The sequence below is a fragment of the Tachysurus fulvidraco genome, chromosome 13, assembly GCF_022655615.1.
Source record: "Tachysurus fulvidraco isolate hzauxx_2018 chromosome 13, HZAU_PFXX_2.0, whole genome shotgun sequence".
NCBI lineage: Eukaryota > Metazoa > Chordata > Actinopteri > Siluriformes > Bagridae > Tachysurus > Tachysurus fulvidraco.
In genome coordinates, this window is record NC_062530.1 from 18,706,155 (window position 1) to 18,718,126 (window position 11,972).

Genomic DNA, 11,972 nt, shown 5'->3' on the forward strand with positions numbered 1-11,972 from the left:
ATATACAGTATCTCACAGAAGTGAGTACACCCCTCACATTTTTGTAAATATTTTATTATATCTTTTCATGTGACAACACTGAAGAAATGACACCGTGCTACAATGTAAAGTAGTGAGTGTACAGCTTGTATAACAGTGTAGATTTGCTGTCCCCTCAAAATAACAACACACAGCCATTAATGTCTAAACCGCTGGCTACAAAAGCGAGTCCACCTCTAAATGAAAATGTCCAAATTGGGCCCAATTGGCCATTTTCTCTCCCCAGTGTCATGTGAGTCATGGGTCATTAGTGTTACAAGATCTCAGGAGTGAATGGGGAGCAGATGTGTTAAATTTGGTGTTATCGCTCTCACTCTCTCATACTGGTCACTGGACGTTCAACATGGCACCTCATGGCAAAGAACTTTCTGAGGATCTGAAAAAAGAATTGTTGCTCTATGTAAAGATGGCATAGGCTATAAGAAGATTGCCAAGACCCTGAAACTGAGCTGCAGCACGGTGGCCAAGATATTACAGTGGTTTAACAGCACAGTTTCCACTCAGAACAGGCCTCGCCTCGACCAAAGAAGTTGAGTACACGTGGTCAGCGTCATATCCAGAGGTTGTGTATTGGAAATAGACGTATGGTTGCTGCAGATGTTGAAGGGTTGGGGGTCAGCCTGTCAGTGCTCAGAACATACTCTGCACACTGCATCAAATTGGTCTGCATGGCTGTCGTCCCAGAAGGAAGCCTCTTCTAAAGATGATGCACACGAAAGCCAGCAAATTGTTTGCTGAAGACAAGCAGACTAAGGACATGGATTACTGGAACCATGTCCTGTGGATTGATGAGACCAAGATAAACTTCTTTGGTTCAGATGGTGTCAAGCTTGTGTGGTGGCAACCAGGTGTGGAGTACAAAGACAAGTGTGTCTTGCCTACAGTCAAGCATGGTGGTGGGAGTGTCATGGTCTGGGGCTGCATGAGTGCTACCGGCACTAGGGAGCTACAGTTCATTAAGGGAACCATGAATGCCAACTTGTACTGTGACATACCGTACTGAAGCAAAGCATGATCCCCTCTCTTCGGAGACTGGGCCGCAGGGCTTGTATTCCAACATGATAATGACCCCTAACACACCTCCAAAATGACCACCGCCTTGCTAAATAAGCAGAGGGTAAAGGTGATGGACTGACCAAGCATGTCTCCAGACCTAAACCCTACTGAGCATCTGTGGGGCATCTTCAAAAGGAAGGTGGTGGAGCGCAAGTTTTCTAACATTCACCAGCTCGGTGATGTCATCATGGAGGAGTGGAAGAGGACTCCAGTGGCAACCTGTGATGCTATGGTGAACTCTATGCTCAAGAGGGTTAAGACAGTACTGGAAAATAATGGTGGCCACACAAAGTATTGACACTTTGGGCCCAATTTAGACATTTTAACTTAGGAGTGTACTCACTTTTGTGCCCAGTGGTTTAGACTGTGTGTTGTTATTTTGAGGGGACAGCAAATCTACACTGTTATACAAGCTGAACACTCACTACTTTCCATTGTAGCAAAGTGTCATTTCTTCAGTGTTGTCACATGAAAAGATATAATAAACTAATATGTAATATTTACAAAAATGTGAGGGGTGTACTCACTTCTGTGAGATACTGTATTTTAAACCGTGCTAGCAATATATGTTGCCCCGTTTGCTAATACTACTAATGTTCCTCATGAGAGTGCTCTTCACATCCATGATCCAGTAGAGTACATTCACAACTCGCAGCTCATGTTTCTGTTGTGCGCATACGGTGAGTCCATGTATTCTCGCTTGAGTTGAAACCGAAGTCCTGTTTACATCGTCAGACAAAAGAGTTCATCAATGTTTCATTAGCTCTCTACTGTCTAATTTGTACATTGTGTAGTGATGAATAAATACTAACATTTACATTGAACAAACACTAGAAAAAGTGTTTCCTGATCTGTGATTGTTATGGTTATAAATCTATATTTCAGACTTACAAAACCTGAAACTGTTGATTTAACTCCATGCTCTATAAAAAATATCAACATACTGATACAGCCTATTATCTCTAACCATATAAAGTAAGCAGGAGCTACGTTGAATTAGCAGGACACTATTAACACTCTCACTATCTACCATCATGAATATTTCACTCTCAGTAACTCAAGATCACTTGACCCTGTTTTATTTTTCAGCTTAGTGCTTTTGTCTTTATAGTTTGCCACACAATGACTCTGATAAGACCATGCCACTATCTTTCTGCCTGGTATGGCTAAACTTTACATGGGGGGCTATCACTTACTGTGGCCCAGAAACCTGACACCTCACCATCCCTACAGTCACTCAGCTGCACCAATGGAGGGACAATACAGCCCAGTCTTGGCAGGGGGACTACCTGTTCATGTAACTGGATGCTACACAGATCACTCTCAAGCTGCTTCCAATCCAGCTCACAGACTGCGACACTGGAAGGAAGATGCTAGAAATGAAAAGTAGCAAAGCAGTTTTGTCCACCATTTATGCCATTTGTTTATTTTAAACCTTTACCAGCCATGCAGATGAGGTCTGTTACCACTCACACAAAGGTGCTAAAGTGTGAAACCCAACCAGGAGTCATAATGGAGTTGGATCTTCAAGAAATCCAATGAAGCAAGAGGATTATAAGACCTAGTTCACCTCGGGCATTTGGAATTCTCCTTATCAGCGTCAAGAGTCAGCTAAAATTTGGCATCTTGGCATTTTGATATTTTATCAGGATCCTCAAGAGAGAACCATAGTGAGACGACCCTACTGAATTTGCACCTGTGGATTTTAAAGAATGAACTGAATTCATTATCAAGCTCTTTCTTGTTTTAGTTTATCTTTTCTCCATCCTTCATCCCACTTTTTGAAAACACATGGATTTAATTGTTGACGTTTTTACATTCTAGATAAGCTGTCATCCAGTGCTGTGATGCACGGGCTTCCATGCTCCTCACTCCAGTACTGTTTTGGAGCTCCTGCAGATGTTTCACCAGAGCCTGCTCCCCACCTGAGCTCTGAACCGTGCAGAACTCAGCCAAATGCCAGCACCAGTCCAGCCATTCTCACCCAGCCTCAGGCAGCCAATCTCACAGAACCCCAGGACCAGTCTGCAGTCAGCTGCATCTCACAACACACCAAAACTAATGGAATTCGAGCCAAAGAGCCAGCATCAGTTCAACAGGATGTCTTGCACTCCTCCCCCAGTTCAGAGGGAATCGCAGATGAAGAAATGCCTCAAGAGGAAAGTCCAGTTCAGAATCCAAAGTACACATATATACCACGACCATCCATCATCAGATCACCACAGGTAAGATTCACTGAAACCAAGACCACCACACATTTCTGGTTTCATCTCATTTTAATCAATCAATTTGTTGAACCCTCAAGCTAAAGTTGTTTATCTCCAGCTATATTTGACTAAGCTTTGATTTCTATGAACATTTTATCTAGAACAGGGGAGTGGTTTGGTTAAATGGTGATAAAAGTCGTAAGAGATTTATTCTTGAACCACTTTAACTTCTAATGCCTTGATTAATTTTTGAGCATGGGTATCTGGTGGAGCATAACATATAAAATACAAAATACAAAAATATAATGGATCAAGTGCTATTGTATAAGATGATGTCTAAAAAAGGTGGAAGCCATAACACTTGGGGGGATAAAAAAAAAAGAGGGCTACCATTTTTATAGAATCATTCGTCCTCTTGTGTTCCCATTAGATCAAGCCGTGACTATAGCCCCAATAGTGCAGCCATTCAAAAACATTAAAATAAAGAAAGACATTTTGTTGTCCAGTTTGATGGATATATTTTTTTTTACTGAACTTGGATGAAAGCTGTAATAAATGATGTCTAAGAGTATATGCTGGTGTAAAAGGTTATAATCGCCACAAAGGTGTAAGTCTGCCTGGAGAAAAGAGGTATGCAAGAGACTAATATTGCTCTTCTTTTAACACTGCTTGAACTTTAAGGGAAATATTTGGGTCATCAAATATAGAGAAAAAATTTAGCATGCTAAAATAATGTTTTTCACTTATGTTTTACAGAATGGGATAGGGAGGATATTCCATCATTTTTATTTGCACTCCATTTTTTTTAGCAAACGGAAACCCTGGGTTTGGAAGGGAATCCCTTCCATCTTCATTTCTCTTTCCACAGACCTTTGGAATGGCCTTCCACATTTAGAGGCATGTTATTATTCTCATGTTATTTGTGATTCTGGTAAAAGACTACACTTTTCGAAGAATGAAAATGTTATCCCTCGTTCCACTTAGCTCCAACATCTGTGTCTCAAAGGAGCGATTGCTTGGATCAATGATTTTTACAGCAGTGAAGTGGATGTCAGCACTGAAACTGTTCATTTGTACAAATGGATCATTTTACTGTTTGATCCTCTCATATCTACTCAGTAATCTTTGGAAATATCCAGTATAATCATTGGATGTACTATTTAAACCACAGAGGTGAAGGGTGTGTGTGTGTGTGTGTGTGTGTGTGTGTGTGTGTGTGTGTGTGTGTGTGTGTGTGTGTGTGTGTGTGTGTGTGTGTGTGTGTGTGTGTGGAACATCTGACAGATTGACATACTGTGTTATTTCCTTGCCAGGAACAGGAGTGTACTCTCCAGGAAGTGCAGTCAGACTGCACAGATTGTATAGAGACAGAGGATGGACCTTTATCAGGTACAAAAGATATATATACACACACACACACACACACACACACACACACACACACACACACACACACACACACACACACACACACACACACACACACACACACACACACACACACACATCCTCAATAACTGGAGAAAATTCCATGGCCAGAGGCTGTACAGTTATCAAGAAAAAAAAAACATAGGTTTCCTCTCTTCCTTTTCCTCCATGGTGTGGAAAATACACACACACACACACACACACACACACACACACACACACACACACACACACACACACACACACACACACACACACACACACACAAAGGGGAAAAAAGAGCAGGAGTCATGTACTGTCAGTGGAAAATATAAGCTCATACAGTCAGAAAGTGGGTTATAAGGAGGATAATAGTGAATGTTACATATCTAATTGCCATTTATGTCCTTAAGTTGTCCAGTCCTGATAAACAAGAGGAAACTTTAAGATTATAGCTCTTTAGTAACACAGTGTACTACTCGCTATCACTCTGTCTCTTTTGTAATCTTTCTCGGCCCTGCTAGACCTCAGGCATGTATTACTTTCATTAGGTACATGTTTTGGAACATTTTCCAGTTCAGTGGAAAGCCCTGAGAGATAAAGCATGGAGCATGTGACTGTGTGTTAAACCAAATCTGCTCTGCAACACTGTCGATCAGTCAGCACATCAGTCAATAATGCAAATGCTCTTTGTAACAAGCATGGCTGTTGTGTTTGTGATTTTGCATTTGAATAAACTACAGGATTAGGGCCTACACACAAATACACACATTTTGTTTTATTATCCAGGTGTGAATAATGCAGCTAATCTTTTAGTTTTTTTTTTTTTTTTTTTTTATAAAGCTGCATTTATTATATTTTATTGCAGGCAGGACAGAACTATGTATAATGCATAACATATAAAATTAATTATTGAACAATATTCCTTTTTTTGATTTTACAGATTTCTTGCCCTCACCCACCACAAACTTTATAATACATAAATAAATGAAGCTGCAATTTTTTAAAAGTAGCTGTCATTGTGGGATCTACCAAATGTCAAACCTGTCAGATATTCCTATCTTTGTGGGGAGTTTTGATGTAAAAGCCATGACCGCACATCTCACTATGTTTTAGCACTGACCTTGTATACAGTTGTGCTACATGGTTGAGTATTTTGAAATGAACTGCTCTTACACTTGCATTATAACAAGTGTTTCCCCTTCTTTCTTCAGAAAAAGGATGTAGTAATCGCACATACGCTAGGTGTGGTAATCACACATATGCTACAGCGGAAGGACATACAGTTAAGGTTCAAAAACACACACAATATGCACAAGTCTGCAAAGATGAATATCTCTTTGGCAAACCGTGTCTTTATGAAGCTCTATGTGCACACGGGCATTAGCATGATGATACATGTTTTTTCTGCCTCCTTCTTCCAATAATGGGAAGTTTAAAAGCTACAACCTACAAAGAAATTTGTTTTAAATCAACTGTGTGCTTCAGCCTGTAGCAGTTTGGGGAAGACACACATATCAGGTGTATCAGGTGTCCACATCCATTTTGGATATATAGCGTATCTAAAACATTTATGTTTAATGCATTGTTTCATCAAATACTGTAATTCTCTGCTATATTGATGACGGCAATTTTCACCGAAAGAAATGTGTGTGTATTCTGCAACAAGCAAAATTCCTTGAAATCAACTGAAGTTTGGTTATGGCCACATTGTTCTCTTAACCTGATCTGACGATGGATGTGTTTGACATCCGGCAGAGTTACAACAGATATGACAAGAGGAATGAAGAAAGATTGTAAATGGACTTGTAGCCATTTAAACCATTTAAACCATATTGTCTGTTCATTCTGTATAATATTATTCTGAATTAATACTAAGATAGATAGATCTTAATACTAAGATCTATCTATCTATCTACTGTATATATCTATGCTTTTCATAATGTCTTTTCTCATTTTAGACAAACAGAGAACGTTACAGAAAGATATTGTTTGCCTGAATTTAAATTGGATGAAGTTAAAAAAAAAAAAGGTCAAAGATTTTTTTTGGTTTGCTTTGTTTTGAAAGTAGGTCATTAAATCAATGAGGATGAAGAGAACTTCTGCAATCATCTAGTTTGTGGAATTGGGTGGAGTAGTGAGCAGCTGATCTGATTATTGTCCAAAGCCACTTCCCCAGATACACAGTGACCACTGGCCTTGTGACTGGCTGCTGTGTAACCAATTAGAGAGTCCAGCTCTGTGGTCTAATCCCATGTTATTTACATGTATTAACTGAGCATTTACTGATTGCATTTAAACAAAATCTTGCTGCACAAAATGTTCTTCTTGTATTTTTGAGTGATGTGATATTAAATGTGAGAGCTACAATGTATTGTAGTTCTTGAACCTTGACCTCTCACTGTTTTGTGTCATCATGGAGGACCATTGGACCCGCATGGGTTTTACCCCAGATATAACCCTCGCATTATCTCTTTACCAGCTTTATGCCGTGTTTCCTCCAAATACCAGACATGAAAAAGGGGAAAGTTGTAACCCTTACATTCAAACCAAGAAGCGCTAAACTTTTTTTGTGATTTTTTTTGTGACAATACTGTGATTGACTGGTGTTTTTATATTTTTCTCATATTATTTATTATTATATTAGTCTTTTAGTTTTTCCTCCAATAGAATTTTAGGGAAAGAAGGATGGGTTTATAATCCACACTGTTTCATACTGATGCACTTATGACTGTTTTGTATGCGATTTCTTGATTTCTGATGATACCAGCTCAAATGGACATTATTCAGTCTGCAGTGGGCTATAAAGAAATCAACCCCATTGTCAACACTGGTTACTCGAATTGCACAAAGAAAACAGACCTGTAAGGTTACTGCTTTTTGCTTTGAATGTAATGTTTATAACGTTCCTCTTTAACATGTTTGATATTTGGAGGAAGCATTAGATTAAGCTAGTAGAGCATTGCCACTGTTGAGGTCGGTTCCACAACATAATCCACTGGGTTCTTATCCCTGCCTTATTTGCCCTTGCTGTGTTAAGGCTAAAGCAGTAAATTTGAGTGGATATTGTGTATGTGAGTGCAGAAATCCTGTTAGCCCTGAAGGTCAGGCTGATTCAGCATATTAATTGTGTTTAGTGGTCATTTGGTCAGTCAGCTCTCCATTGTTCTGTGCTCATCAGCTGTCATTTACTGCGTCACGTATGATGCACTCACTGTATGTTTACTGGCTATTATGGTAACACCAGAGAAACAGTTCTATAGGAATGTGTGAGTGGTCACTTTGACACTTGTACCATGATTTCCTGTATTTTTCCTGTATTTTTTACTACACTTGATCTTAGCCAAAAGGCCGAGAAGCGATTTTCCTGTTTTTTTCATACTCATGTTCAACATCTCTGCATCCTTTAATAAGCACAATCAGGCCTGAGTGATGGCTATTTACACTCTAAAAGAAAAAAACTACTGTATATTACATCACCTCCACATCTCTTCATGTGCAGTGACTCTCTGCATCACTTTCTCCATTCATTCCACTTAGCTCCATTAGCGTAAGTGCTCGGCATGTCCTGAGAAGGAAGCTCTGTGTCAGTGTATTTCACAACAGAGGACGTGTGTGTGACAGATACAGCATAAACCCAGCACTGATTTAAGACTGAGTGCTGTCTTTAAGCACACAGACCAACCTATTCACTGTAAACACAACACTATTTACCTTAATGACCTACGTCATCTTCAGTCAAATCCTGATGATTCACCACATCAAAATGTAATGGATGTGGCTTGATTATTCATTTCAGGTTTCTAGAGACATTTTTCTGGCCCATAAATGACTCCATGTTTTGGCTGTAGAAAGCTTACTAAGCCTCTGTTCTCTAAATACTGACTTTGAACAGAGTGCTATTGTCACATTTTAGTGTTTTTGTTGCAATTACAATTCAGAGGACTCTAAAATGACAAATAGCCCCTTTAAAAGAAATATTTTTTTAAAGCAAAGGCTATATTGTAATTGTAATAACTGATTTTTTGAGAGAGGGAATGAGAAAGAAAGAGAGGATACCTGTAGTATCCATAGGATAAGTGGTACTCTTAGGGCACAAGGCACAGATATCCTGGATGGGGTACCAACCTATCACAGGGAACAATCACACACACAAGGGGAAATTTAGCCAATTTAAACCTCCAAAGCACAAATGTAAGCTCAGTGTACACAGACCTTATTTGAGGATCAAATGCCCAACCCCAGAGGTGAGAGGCAAATGTGGTAACTACTAAGCCACTATTCCCCTCCCCCTTTGCTTAAAATGAACAATAAAATATTTAAAACATTTTTTTGGTTTGGAAATGGTTGCTAAGTATGAAATTTGAGCTGCCAAAATGAACGTAATGGCAATATGGGGAGTCTCTCAATCTCTTAGGGAGTAAGATATATTGCATGTATGTACAAGAACTAAGCTCTTGTTATAAACATTTTCAATAATAATGAATCCACCGTAAGGGAATTGGCTCAGACATCATTTTTTATTTACAACACTATAAAATAGCCTCATAATTGAGGACCAGTTTATGGGTTTTAAAATAAAAGGGAATGGAAAACCAAGCTTCCACCATGCTGGATGCTGGGCTGGTTGGACTGGCCAGACCTTAGTCTTCTGTGCAATAACAGAATTGTTTTTTTTTTTTAAAAGTAAATTAGAAAAACCTGTTGTGAAATTTGAACGAGCTGGGGATGTTGCACAAGTGACCAACATCCTGTTGTGTTGTAATGTGAATTAGCAGATTACAATTTGATCAAACATTCTGTATCAAAATAACTCTGACATTTAAGAACAATTTTCCGATATCCAAGCGTAGTAGTAAGCATTGCCACTATACGGCTCCAGGGTCGCTGGGTTGATCCGAACTTGGGTTATTTATAAACCTACAAATGTTCTTGTTTTCATGGGTTTCATCTGTGCTCTATGGTTTCTTCCACTTGCCATAAACTTGCTAGTATTTGAGCTGGTTCAGCTAATTGCCTCTATGTGGGAATGTGTGTCTGCTGCCTCGTCAGAGGGTATTTCTGCCTAGTGCCCAGTGTTTCTGTAACAGGCTCAGAATGCACTGCAACACTAACCTTGATGATTACTAAAGATGAATTAACACTAAAATATCAAAAATAATGTTTTGGTTGTATTTAATATTTCAGTTGTATCAGAATTTGTGGTGTTTTTTTTTAGATTTAATCTTGGATTATTTTTTTAATTCCAGCTGGATGGTGATGTTTTTGGTGGCATATAAGAGCATGGCCATAGACTTATGAACTGAAAATTCAAGATTGGAGGCATATCGTTAGACAAATACTTGATATGTGCTTTAGCAACAAGTATCATTTTGTTTGGGTGTGTGTGTTTTTTACAGATGCAACTGTGTAATTAATACAAGGGTGGTGGCATTATCTAGAGGTCACAATGAGGTCATTTTGTGACATGGCTGATGTTGTGATGCATTTCTCAAGGCTGACTCACTATGGGGGCTTACAGTAAAGTCACACTGACTCTTTTCTTCAAACTGTGATGTACTCAGTCTGGTTGGGTGAGCCGGGCTTGTCAGAAAGGGAATGATGGAAAGCTTGAGCTCATAGTATGGGTGTAGCTGTGATTGAAAGGTCCTTTTTAGCTAGTCATGATCTCATTTAGCATTGCTAATAAAGAGACTTTAAACACGTACCATCGAACGCTGTTGTCAATAGTGGAACTATACATTCTGGTCTGAAAATAAATGAGTATTGATTCATTATTGATTATTTGACATAGCAAAATGCTATTTGGTCAGCCAGCTGGATTGTATCTCTATTTAAATCAGAATCTTGGTTTTGCGTTTTGCATTAGCTCATGTACAGATACATAAAATGTACTGTAACTGGTTGGTCTAAAGTGCAGAATTGGTGTTTGGTGTTTGATATTCAATTAGGTGTTTACTGATCTCCATTGATGCATGGATAAAAACTGTCAACTGTCCTGTGTGTATTATTGACTTGCCTGTGTCATACACCCTCCCCCTCCTTATAAAGCATTCACGTTTCCAAAATGCTATTGCATACACACATAGACAGAGGAGATATAAAGCCAGGTTGGGTTTGTTTCCAGCAGGAAATAACAAGTTACCATTCTACAGTATGCCCAACTGAAAACAATAGCATTAGTACTATTTATGTGGAGTGCCAGTTAAAAACCCAAAAGCAAACCCCTGTGAATGAACCGTTTCTACAGAAGCAATAACACATCAGACTGAGTTAAAATTACAGATGAAATGCTGTCAAAGCTGCTGTTATAGAACATTAATCAACACCTTCTGACCAATGGGATTTAAGAATTCAGCATTATTGTGGTATATTTATTCATAATTATATGAGCACATGCTTTGACAATTAAAGTATCTGACTTTGTGCTGTAGGTAATATGAGTAGATTTGTGAAGACTGATTCTCGCATGATGGAGATACATAAAGTGACCGATTCTGCTGCTGAATAATAGTAGCATCCAAACCTGAAAAGGGCTTTGAGTATAAGCTTAAAAGAGTGTGTAGAGGATTGATCGATGAGCTTTTAACAAAAACATTATATCAGGAGAACTTTAAAACAGGAAGTAAAATACATTGCTATAGTTACAGATCATTTCTGTCATTTCCTGCAAATAAGCCTGCATCACTTACAGGAACCCACAGACCCACTGATACAATGGAGGAAAACCTCCTCTTCAACGCATGATAACAGAAAAGAGTTTCTCACTGTTTTAAAGTTGTGGCTAAAGGGAAATGGTGAAAGAGATGTGTGATGATCTAGTCAGGACGATAAAACTTTAAAAAAAGATGCAGTGAAAAAGATAAAAACCTTTGCACTGAATTTCCCGTCAGAATCTCTGAGGGTCCCCTCATTCTCGTCAGCTCCCACAAGAAGACCCTCCTCTCTCCCCTCAAGCAGCCCACATCTGTTTCCTTCTGGGTTGGGGCTTAGTTACTGATCTGATGAACCTCTCTTGCTGTTACAGCTATGAGTCACCCCTCTGGAGTTAAATAATTTTATAATGTTCCCTATTGTCCCATTACGTTACTGCATGCATCACAGAAGGATGTGGGCTAGCTCATTCTGAAACTATGGAGGGTGGTGGTCTTTTTTACCCTCAGGTTCTTTATTAAGTCAAAATTGCCCAAATTATATATTGGGAATAAATAAAATTTAGACATTTGGACCAATTTCACTAAGATCATATTTTTATGTACCATA

General features: G+C 38.9%; 1 long non-coding RNA gene across 1 annotated transcript; it reads right to left on the reverse strand.

Moving 5' to 3' along the window:
• Nucleotides 1-6,711: 6,711 nt before the first annotated feature.
• On the reverse strand, nucleotides 6,712-11,741 carry LOC125146205. The gene is made up of 3 exons (XR_007144702.1): nucleotides 11,580-11,741; nucleotides 8,769-8,837; nucleotides 6,712-8,277 (listed from the first exon to the last, which is right to left on the reverse strand). It is a non-coding gene; the product is annotated as an uncharacterized LOC125146205 (long non-coding RNA).
• Nucleotides 11,742-11,972: the final 231 nt, after the last annotated feature.